At 50.3% G+C, this 12,050-nt stretch overlaps 1 protein-coding gene and 1 pseudogene across 1 annotated transcript in view; both read right to left on the bottom strand.

Annotated features, from left to right (window-relative positions):
* The window catches only part of LOC109550088 (thymidine kinase 2, mitochondrial), an 886,444-nt gene that overhangs the window by 352,232 nt on the left and 522,162 nt on the right, over positions 1 to 12,050 (bottom strand). The window contains exon 17 of the mRNA XM_073796974.1: positions 6,534 to 6,614. The gene's annotated coding sequence lies outside the window, so the exon portion shown is untranslated. The remainder of the gene's footprint in view (positions 1 to 6,533; positions 6,615 to 12,050) is intronic.
* LOC109550086 (large ribosomal subunit protein eL33 pseudogene) lies at positions 1,056 to 2,486 on the bottom strand (annotated as a pseudogene).

Genomic DNA, 12,050 nt, shown 5'->3' with positions numbered 1-12,050 from the left:
GATGTAGTCCAGACAGAGGAGCTGCATTATCAAGCGTTCAGGGTTCATTTCAGTATGGTGTGATGTGAGGGAAGAGACATAGGTGGTCGAGGCTGGCGTGTGAGAGCTTGCATCCCGTCAGATTAAGCTCCTGCGACACTTGCACTTGCAGGGGGTAAGGAGGAAGTTCGTGGTTTATCCTCTGATTCGTATCTAAATCCCTGAGGATACACCTGGAGCGTTAAGCTCTTATTGTTCACTCACGAGGTATTCACCTATAGTCTTGTTTGGCTCTCACATCTTGGAAAGCAGGCCAGACCTGAGCTCCCTTCAATGTTCTGAGTGAGATGTAAACGCCAGTCAAACCAGGCCAATGCACTTCATATACTGGAATGGTTTTGAGCTTCCCAGCAGGTAGAGGCTGCAGGAGAAGCCTTAGGTGAAGAATAACCGTTTACAGCCAGGCCTCTATCACCTTCCATTTTGCCTACCCTCCACCCTGTCTGACTGGTCTACTTGCTTCTGTCTGATCCTCTTCAATTTAGCCGTCAAACCAGCCACACTACAAATCATACCACGCCAGCATATAATGCTTCAATAGTTCCCCAATGCTGTCAGGACAAAGTCCAGTTTCTTTATTATGATGTCACAGGTTGCATTCTTCCAGACGTAGACCCTGAGACAACAGTTAACATATAGAAGTGTATTAGGGGACTTCCCTGGTGGCTCAGTGGATAAGAATCTGCCTGCCAATGCAGCGGACACAGGTTCGAGCCCTGGTCCAGGAAGATCCCACATGCTGGGGAGCAACTAAGCCCGTGCACCACAGCTACTGAGCCTGCGCTCTACAGCCCGAGAGCCACAACTACTGAGCCCACATGCAACAACTACTGAAGCCCACGCACCTAGAGCCCATGCTCTACAACAAGAGAAGCCACAACAATGAGGAGCCCGCACACCACAACAGAGAGTAGCCCCCGCTCGCCACAACTAGAGAAAGCCTGCGTGCAGCAATGAATACCCAATGCAGCCAAAAATAAATAAATAAATAGAAGTGTATTAGGGAGTGCCCTTGGGATCAATCCATGTGGAAGGGAAGTGGGGGAAGGAAGAAGAATTGAAGAGAAGCTGAGAAGGTATGATGCAGTCCTAACAAAGGCCTCAGTCAACTCCAAGGGAAGCTCCAAAGCCAGATGACCTTTCAAGAGTTGAACCAAGTTGGGCAAAGGGACCAAGCCTTAATACGCACATGGCAACAAGTCTTGGATACAGACCACCCGGAGAAAGGGGGCATGACCTGGAACAAGGTAGCTTGATCCAAGGCAAATTCCTGAAAGAAGCTGGTAGCTGGGGGCTGTCTGCCAGTAGTATTCCCAGCACTTGGAGGAAGAAGGCCATCAGACCTGAAAGAAGATCTGCGTGATACATCACAGCAACTAGCTCTTGGCATCCAATGACTCTTATGATTTTTATGACCTGCTATATTAGTTCTCGGGCTGCCATAACTAAGCACCACAGACTGGGTATCTGAGACAATGGAAATGTATTTTTTTCTAGCTCTGTACGGCTAGAAGTCTGAGATCAAGCTGTGAGAAGGGTTGACCTCTCTTCTTGGTTTATAGGTGATCAACTTTCCCCTGTGTCTTCACATGGTCTTCCACGTGTCTGTGTCCTAATTTCCTTTATAAGGACAACCGTCACATTGAATTAGGGCCTGCCTTAATGACCTCATCTTATCTGCGCTACCTCTTTGAAGACTGTATCTCCAAATACAGTAACATTCTGAGGTCCCAACAGTTAGGACTTCGACACACAAATTTGGAGGAAGCACAGTTCGGCCTTTAACACCTGCTTACCTCTTATCATTCTCCACTATCAACTGTTCTCCAAACGTCTCTGGTCAAATCACATCAAAAAACTGATTCTTTTTCTTCCGCTGAATTTTATTTGCTTACTTTTAAACAAGTTAAATCTCTAAGGGATGCAACCCCACATGGATTCTGTGGCCAACAGCCTTAGCAGGAAGCTTGCTTCAGAATTTGGCCCAAACCAGGCTACTGTTCCATGGAAGTGGGTTATCTTTCCCTGGATGACTCTGGTTTTGTTTGGTTTGTCTCCAGACGTCACTATTTTGTTTTCCCTAGATAAAATTTGCGTTCGCGTCAGGCATAAACACTTTCAGTTTTAAGAAGAGCTGTGTGCTCCCTCCGATTTGCAAGACCTTGCTTACTGCCAGCAAAAATGCTTGGACCACAGCCTTCCAGACATAATTGGTGTTTTCGAAGTCATGATCCCAGCAGGCCTCCACAGGGTCCAACATGGCAAAAAGAGAGCTACTGGCTGGTTCTGGAAGATGCTGTGCTGGTCTACGCCTCTAGGCTCTGTCCATGCTCTGACCTCTGCCAGAAACGCTCTCCCCACTTTGCCCAGAGAACATCTTCATCCAACCTATGTCTCCTTCAAGAGTCAGCTGATGTGCCCACTCCTCTCTGAAGCCTTCATCGCAGTGTCTTGTCTCCTCATGTCCTTTTCTCTCACACTCCATGATGATAGACAGTTGCCTCAGAATCTCTAGTATGTACCAGGCATCAGTAAACGTGTGTTGTTTGCGTGGGTGGTTCATGGTTGGTGCCAGGGATTCTATCCTGGCCGTGGTCCGTATTTTCTCACCAGCTTTGACCTCAGTGTGGACGTCTTTTACATATTTGAATGCTTTCACTCTGGGTAAAGGCAAAGTGGATCTGGGCACCATACTTCCTAGTCTCTATTTGTGGTAGGCAAAATACTGACTCTTCCAAAAATGTCCTAAGCCCTGGAATAGGTAAATAGGTTACACAGCACAGGGAAATTAAGGCTGCAGTTGGAACTGAGATTGCTAGTAAACTGACCTTAAAATAGAGATATTATCTTGGATTATCCAGAAGGGCCCAACGCAATCCCAAAGGCTCTTAAAAGTAAGAGTGGCGCAGAAGGGAGCGTCAGGCGGAGAGATGGTGGAAGAACGGTCAGAGAGATGCAACGCTGCTGGCTTTGAAGATAGAAAAGGGGTACAGTGAGCCGAGTAATACAGGCAACCTCTAGCAGCCGGAAAAGGCAAGGAAGTGGATTCTCCCCTAGAGCCTCTGTAGAGGATGCGGCCCTGCTGACACTGCGATTTTAGCCCAAGGAGACGATGTCAAGACTTCTGACAGGATGGTAAGATAGTACATTTGTGCTGTGTTCAGTCCCTAAGCTTGTAGTAAGTTGTTTCAGCAATCAAAAACTTATACACCATCCTAAACAGACCTCTTCTCATCACTGGCCTCGTGCCCCAGTCCTACTTCACACGTGCCAGAGAGGGACAGCTTGCATTACCAACATTTGGGGAGGTTCCCAATTCAAGGACCTGGGCCTCTGAAGACCCATGAGGAGCCATAATAGTAAAGCATTTGGTGAGTTTCACTGAAGGGACGTTCTGTGCAGACATTATGACAGGACGTATGTGATTACACAGGATCAAATATGCTCCGGCTTGTTCAGTCTATAGGATAGAAGAGGTATGCAGGTAGTGGCCAAACGAAGGTTACTAAGAGGGGCAGTTGCTCCTAACGGGGATCTGTTGGGACACAGTTACTAGAATCTCACTGTCTTCTAAAGCAACTCACTTTGAGAATTTTCCAACGGGCTAAGAGTTGGTACAATGAATTACCTAAAGGGGCGTGATGCTCCTGTCTGGACTATTTAGGACCAATCTCTGCAGAAAGTGGGGCTGGCACTGAGTAATATTTGGAAGGTAGGTCATTCTTGTAGGAGAAACGGCATGGAACGGCTCGGTGCTGGCGGTGCTCTGCCAGAGGTGCGCCTCAGAGGGGCTAGTCTTACAAAAATGAAAACGCAAGTTGACGGTAAATCTTGAAGAGGATGCAGTACAGAAACACCGGAACACAGATCGTGAGCGGGAGAAAACCGGGGGACAAGTGTCGACGAGTGAGGGCACGATCCAGACCCTGGGGGACCGATGGGGCGATAGGGAGCCACGACAGATTCTCGAGGAGAGGAGGATGCAGTGAGGATAGAGGGTCCAGGCTGAAGGTGCTGCTGTGGGCGGCAGAGACAAGGGAGAAGGGGAACCTTGGTCATTACCAGCTTCCGCTCTGAAGCCCCATCACTGACTCTTCCTACCATTCCCAGTGCCTCAAATCTGACAGTTCGGGCGTTGTGTTTTTAGTTAACATTGACAAGATTGGGAACTTCATCCACTTAATTTCCATTAAAGTCTTTGAGGATGATGCACTGACTTTTTAAACAAAACTAAAAAGAGAAGAAAAAACAGCCTGTAAATAGATTCTCAAAACTTCCCTCTCATCCGCAGCTCACCTAACCAGACCAACTAAGTCCTGCATTAAAGGTAAATAACGCGCGTGTAAATATTCAGCCTTTTTTCCTCCTCTATTAGGTGCCTGAGAGACCAATGATATTTTAACAAATAAGCTGTGACATTCTCGTAGCCTGACATCAAAGTGCAGGTATGGGCCTATAAATTGAAGGATAATCATAAATAAAACAGTAATATCTACAGAGCTCTTTGCACCGTTCCTGGCGTCTTCACACTCATCTGTGTGGTTGGACTTCACAAGCACTGTGTGGAGTTGGCCTAACAGAGACTTAGAGAGCTTGAAAGCCAGGCATCAACCCCAGGCAGCATCACTCAAAACCTTTGCTCTTTACCCAGAACCACAGTGCTTCTTCTGTTTGAACAAATGTCACGCCATGTGCGAGAAGAAACAAGACGTGCAGCCCGATGATACAACATCCAAGCTCCAATGGCCGGCAAGGCCAAGGCAGAATACTGACTTCCCGCAGAGCCAAAGTGGGCACGGGCCCCCTTGGAGCCCGTGACCTTGTTCCGGGTCTAGAAATGCTGAAGTGGGAGCTGCCGGCAGAGAAAAGGCTTGCATCATCTGGAAAATGCATCTGGTGTGAAGAACGCAATTGCAGTCTCCTGAGCTGTAAGGCGTCACGGACTATTTCACACCTAGTTCAATCCCCGCATCAAGGATTATTGTGCAAACGCCGGACAAGCAGATCCCACCACATCCCCTGACCAGGCCTGTTCCAGACCAGCAGAACTAGGGGTAGGAGGGGGGCAGAGCTTTGCTGCTAGGAGCTAAAGCGGTGAGCTCTGAAATGAGCTCTTAACGGCTCTCTTTCTGCTCCATCCAAAATGCCATCTTTCAGCTGCGTTAATTGGACTGACGGGCACCCATGGCTGCAATGACCTTTGCCATCAGCGTCCACGTGGCGCCCACCATGCAGGCACAAAAAATGCAACCCTGCAGGCCACTGCAGTGCAACCAGCACACCAGTTCTTCTGGGGAAATGGCATTTCCCTGTCAGTTAAAAAATGTATGGGATCTAGGAGAGGAGAAATCAACAGGTTTGGATGCATAGCCAGGCACAGTGCCGAGCTTTTATCGATATTTTCTCCGTGCTTTCTTGTGAACAGTGTGCCAAGTTGTTACAAAAGCCCAGGGCAAAGAAAAGGAAACTGAGGGTCCACGAGTGTAAGCGACTCCCCCGTGGCCACAGAGCGCCCCATCATTCACAGGTTAAAAACAGCTCATTTGTGACATCCAAAGTACGTCACGATGCGGCCCCTGTCCACAAGGATAGCACAACTAGGATTAAACCCAGGCCCACCTTTTTCCAAAACCCATGTTCCATGTTTCTTTTGATCCAAAGACTACGCCAAATAAACAAGTGAATACAGATCTTTCTACCGCCCCACGCTGTGCTCTTAAATGATGGGTCAGACAGAGAGGAAAAAGGCTTTCAACCAGAACGACCGAAAAAAAGAACCAACTGAGATAATCGGACAAAGCTGATGAACGACCAGAGTGTTCTCCACGTCATTCGCCTGGATCCAGACCGCGCCAGGAGGACTATCCCAAAGAAAGTGACCACGTGATGTGAAATGCACCTGGGGCACCCACCGACACCTCTTGGAAAATGTGGCCCCAGGGAGACTGTACATCTTGGCCTGATGGGGGAGTGTGGTAAAGAGCACAGAAGCCCCCCACTCCCCCAGATCGACGCACGCCCTGCTCAGCTGTGCTTCTCCTGTGGGAGATACTCCCCTCTGCGATAGCAGCAGTGCACGTCAGGGCTGCTCCCTCCCCTGCTCCAGTTTGAACCACTGATGGCTGTGACTTGAACCCTGTGCCGGGGCTGGCCTCCAGTTAGTTACAGACACAGAGCCTCGGCACCAGGAAGCTGAGTGCCCCCCGCAAGGCTGAGTAATGCACCCAACGGGACGCTTATCAGCCCTTTGAAGCCCAGAGCTGACTTGGCCAGTATGGGTGGTGGTGGAGCTGGTGGGGCAGAGTGACGCTTCAGCTGTCATCTGGGACCAGGTCAACGTTTCACAGAAGACTCAGTCCCTGTTTTATCATCTTCCCCCCACCCCAACCAGCCATAATCCTGGGGGCCAGCATCACGCACGTGCACAGAGCTGACTCAGCCATCTGCCATCAGGGTGTTATGCACAGCGGCTGAGAGCGGAAAACATCACCTACCTTCACAGCCCAGCCTCCGGCAATGACCTGTTGTGGCTCCTGGATCAAGCCGCTTCTTCCCTCTGTGCCTCAGCGTCTCCTCTGTAAAATAGGGATTGTTATGAGATTTCATGAGAAAATCCCCCCAAAGCATTTATGCTGTGTCTGACATGCCAGTGACCATTTTTACCTCCACACAGCTGCCACACCCAGGATCGTAAGGTCACTCACAAGCTTTCTGGCTCTGAAATCTTAAAATCTGACATCTGACCACAGCCTGTGCCTTTTCAGCTCCCTCAATCACCTGCCATCTTCTGTCTGGCCTTATCATGATGCCCAGTCCCTCGAGTGGCTCACCTTGAGCACCTCAACCTCCCCGCTTAACCCTTCCCTTCATTCCATTCTTCTTTTTAAATTTATTTATTTTATTTTTGGCTGCACTTGGTCTTTGTTGCTGCACCCGGGCTCTTCTCTAGTTGAGGCGGGCGGGGTCTACTCTTTGCTGCGGTGCGCGGGCTTCTCATTGCGGTGGCTTCTCTTGTTGCGGAGGGCCGGCTCTAGAGCACCGGCTCAGCAGTTGTGGCGCACAGGCTTAGTTGCTCCGCGGCATGTGGGATCTTCCCGGACCAGGGCTCGAACCCGTGTCCCCTGCACTGGCAGGTGGATTCTCAACCACTGCGCCACCAGGGAAGCCCTCTTCATTCCATTCTTACGATCCATCACGCCAACCATCCTCTGGGTTCTTGCTCCTCAGTGCCTCTGTTACATGCCCCAGAAGAACCCAACCATGGATCAAACCAAACATCTGCCCCTGGTGCTGCCCCGCTGGGCCCCTCCTCACCCTGGAGGTCATGACCCAGCCACGCCCTATCCTGGTCCCCATCCCAGCTGTGGCATCAACACACCTTGGTTCCCAGGCCAACTCCCTCCATCACTCTAAGGAGAGGTGCTCCACTATTCTCAAGTCCCACAGCACAGCACCTGGCTTCCTACTTCCAAATGGTAATAGAGGGATTAGGTATAAACTCCCTCAATGTTTTGTTTCACTGCCCACAAACTTATTTATTTATTTATTTAGAGTCAATTTTGTTTATTTATTTTTGGCTGCGTTGGGTCTTCATTGCTGTGCGCGGGCTTTCTCTAGTTGCGGTGAGTGGGGGCTTCTCTTCATTGCAGCGTGTGGGGCTTCTCAGTGCGGTAGCTTCTCATGTTACAGAGCACGGGCTCTGGGCATGCGGGCTTCAGTAGTTGTGGCTCGCAGGCACTAGAGCGCAGGCTCGGTAGTTGTGGCGCATGGGCTTAGTTGCTCCACGGCATGTGGGATCTTCCTGGACCAGGGCTCGAACCCGTGTCCCCGGCACTGGCAGGTGGATTCTTAACCACTGCGCCACCAGGGAAGTCCTGCCCACAGATTTCGAAGCCCCCGCATCTCTTTTTACCATGTCCTTCTCCTTGGGGGAAGATGTCCCTGCTTCCACTTTCCTCTGTACCAAGCATCACTCGGGAGTCTTGCCCATCAGTTTTCACTTCTGTATTCTGTGCTTCCAGGCTTCCCCTCACTAAAGACCCCTCCCCCTCAGCCTATAAATATGCCCAGGCTTCCCAAACCTTAAAAAGAGAAGAAAAATCTCCCTCACCCCTCTCTCCCCCTCCAGCCCCTTCATACAGACAAGCTTCTCCAAAGAGCTGTCCACACTCCTCACTCTGCTCCTTCACCTTCGCTGGCTCTGCAGTCTGGCTTCCTGAGAAATTACTCTAAGAAGGTCAATAACAAACATGGAGTTGCACTTGACCCCCTTCTCTTCTTCCCTTCTCCCATCCAGTAATTTAAAGTTGGATCAACTCTGACCCTACCCACACAATAGCTTTTAAATCTTTCCCAGCTCTCCAGCCCACTAGCAGGGGTGTGTTCTGCATTTCCAAATTTGTCCAAAGATATTTAATTCACACACAGCGCCATCCAGCCTCTACTCCAAGCTAAGAGGGAATATAGGAATGTTACTCTCCTGACTCACCATTCTCAAACGGTTCCCACTGCCTCTAGGGGTAAAATCCGCTCTCCTATGCGTGGCGTACAAGGACGATCTGGCAGCAGTGAGCATGGCCTTCATAAGGGCTAACGGAAGGATGGTGACTGGGAATTTAAATGGACATGAGCTCCCCTCCGGCAGGGCACATATTCATTTCCCTCTTTTGAAAACAATGCTCTTAGTAGGAGCGAAAAGTTTTTTTAAACTTTCAGAGGAAATTCATCAGATGTGGCCCGAACTGGAATCCATTTATAGCATAATGGAAATGTCCTTTTCAGGAACCAATTTTATGTGGTTATTTCTTGAGATGCCTCTCCTACTACAGAAGACACCACTGAACAGAGAATATGCTGTAAGAGGCAACTTTCTTAAGAACCGGATGTTATTCTCGTGTGATATTTGCAAGTCCAGGACCAAAGGGTCCTTCTCCCTGCCCATTGCATGCCCAACTGTTTGCTCCGATCCTCAGCCCTCAGATTCCAGCCCTCTGACCTAGATGGATGTGGCAGTCATTACTATGCCCCTTTCCAGAGGAGGACCCTGAAATCCTACAAGGAAAGGGATTTTCCTTGGGTCCCATGTCCAGTGTCTGTAGCAGAATTGGGACCGAAAGCTGGTCTCTTGCCACTGTGGTGTGGGGTGTCGCCCATAGGACCCCAGGGTCCACACGGTCTAATATGAGAAGCCCCTTAGGAGCTGGGTCAGATGTATGTCAGCACAAGAGGCTGTGATGGGTACGAAGACGTCTGGACCACTGGCAACCACACAGATGTGTGATGAGGAGGAAATGGTGGAGGAGCCTCTAGAAGGAGGAGTAGGGACGGATGCCCCCAGCACAGGGAGTTCAGGATAAAGGAGGAAGCAGGACGCGCTCAGCCCCCAGGCTCAGCCCCACAGGAAATGGCTCTGCACTCCTCGCTCTGACTTAACAAGCACTGAATTCCTCTCTGAGAAAGTGTTTTCACCAGTGCATCTGGTCCCACCCTAGAATACCAAGCAGAAGACAGTCAGATAACCACTCTGATTTCTCACCCCACCATCTTTCTACCGAGCCAGTTAATAATTCCACATCAGTCCAGGTCTCTGGGGGCCCGACCAGCTCCACGCTAAATGACTCGCAACATCCAGGCCAATGCACAGTGCCCTGACACTGTCGGCACAGTCTGCAGCCCAGCATGGATCCACCTACCTTGCCAACACACACACACACACACACACACACACGCACACGCACACGCACACACACACACACGCTTTGCCTGATACGTTTCCCCCAGTCGTGATCTCAGAGTCAATGAATGACCAGATTCTCCACCCAGTCACTCAACCTCACGTTGAGGAATCAACTTCAGTCCTGCTTCCCAAGCAGCCCAGAGAGTCCAGTTTGTCCAAACCCCATGAGCTGTCCCCCTGTCCCCAGTCCCCACCCTGCCCACCTGGGTCCAGGACCTCCTCATCCCTCGCCTGGATCACGTCTCCCCGATCCTCCCCAACCCCCATCCGCCCCTCCTCATAACCATTCCAGGCCTTTGGAGAGGCCTCTCTAAGACAAACTATAACCACAGAACTCCTCTGCTTAACCTCCTTCAGTTCCATTGTCCACAGTAAACCCCAGGGCCCCCCTTATTTAGAACCCTGAACCCCAACCCTTCAGCGTGCTAACCACCGAAGGCCAATCATTCATTAATTCGTCGACTCGACAAACATTCACTGAGTATCTATTCCATGACGGGCACTGTTCTAGGCACTTGGGATAAATCAGAAACAATGACTCCTGCCTCCACGGAGCTTACACTCTAGGTGATGGAGAAAATGTAAGTCATAATCATAATAAATGTGTAAATTCCTGTGTAATGTAGGAGGTGCCGTGGGAAAAAGAAGATGGAGGATGAAGAAAGGAAGTCTAGAGTGCGGGAGGGGTGACAAGTGTCAACTGGGTGGTCAGAATCACCCTAACTGAGAAAAGGACATTGGGGCAAAGACTTGAAGCAGGTGAGGCTGTGAGTCTCAAGGATATCCAGAGGAAGACCAGGCCAGGCGGTGGGAGGAGCCAGTGCAAAGGCCCTGAGGTGTGCTGGGGAAACAGCACGGAGGCCAGTGTGGGCAAAAGAAATTGAACAAGAGGGAGAGGAGGGGGAGACGCCATCAGAGACGATAAGGAGGCCAGACTATGCTCGTCTGTCAGTCCCTGCCCTGCACCTCACGAGTCTTTTCTCTGAAATGTCACTGTCGCAATTCCCCGAGCAAACTGGGTGCTCTCGTGCGTCAGTGCCGTGCCTGTGTTCTGGTGCTATACTTGACTGACCACCAACCCTCCTGACCGCCCTCCCAGAGCTCTGACAAGCCCATTTCCTCGCTCCCATTTTCCTTGATCATAAAGGCAACAGAGCACGAAACACACTGAAATGCAATTACCCAACTCCCTGTCTACATAACCCCCTGGACTGAGCTCTTTCAGGATAGGAATCCTAACATCCCTTTCCTCTCGGTTTCCCTAGGAAGCACCACGTGGCTGGCTACAGAGCGGATGGACGGAGAGAGTCCGCAGCAGAAGGGTAGGAGAAAGGTAAGTTGGAAAATACTGCTTTGCCTGAAAATTGAGATTATCTTGGTCGAATACACACTTAACCTCTTTGAAACTCAGTTTCCCAAGATAAATATGACAATCTTGGCTCTACCTACCTTCCAGAGTTATTTTGGGGAGTCAAAAAGAGAACGGATAGGACACGCCTCACAGAGTGAGACTAACCAAGTGCAGAGGGTCATCATTATCGTTCCTGGTGTTATCTAGATGTGTTTGCAAAATGGAGCAAGGGGAGCCTGACTCCCTGTGGAGAAGAGCCCTCCGGGTCACGTATGAGGAGGGTCCTTCTACTGACCCATTCGCATTTCTGTCCAGCCAGGTCCAGGCGGCACGGACTGTCTGAGCCACACCTGCTGTGGGAATACCAAAGACCCCCTCCCAACTCAATGCTACCCCCTCAAATTGTCAAAAAGGCATCGTGTGATAAACAGAGCTCCCACATGCCACAAGGCAAGTGTTTAAATCTTTTATAAGCTAGTCAATGGCCTTTATAAACCCCCAGACAAGAATTACACTGTGTCTGAGATGGGGCTGAAAGTCAATGGGAAATTGATCCTGTCTAGCTAGTGCTGTTTCAAGAAGACTTGCTCGCTGCCTTTCGGGACCAAACATGCCTTCTCCCGTGTGCCCCCAGGGCCCAGCCCGTCACATGCTGAGAATACTGAGCTACTGGGGCCCATTTCTGGCCAGAGGCCCAGGCAGCTGTAAGCTCCTACCACAGGAGGACCCCAGAGGGCAGCGAGTAGCACCAGGGATGGTTATGAAGCGTGTTCACCTTCCCAGGAATGGATGCCAGGACCACTCCAATGCCACTGCCCGCACCCTAAGTGGGAAGCTGAAGGATGATAAACGGCCATTGACCTGGCAGCAACCACCAGGGTCAAGGGACACCTACAATCACCCTTCTCTGCTAATGACCCCACT

The sequence above is a fragment of the Tursiops truncatus genome, chromosome 19 (assembly GCF_011762595.2).
Source record: "Tursiops truncatus isolate mTurTru1 chromosome 19, mTurTru1.mat.Y, whole genome shotgun sequence".
NCBI classification, from domain to species: Eukaryota; Metazoa; Chordata; class Mammalia; order Artiodactyla; family Delphinidae; genus Tursiops; species Tursiops truncatus.
This window is presented reverse-complemented; position numbering and strand designations above follow the sequence as displayed.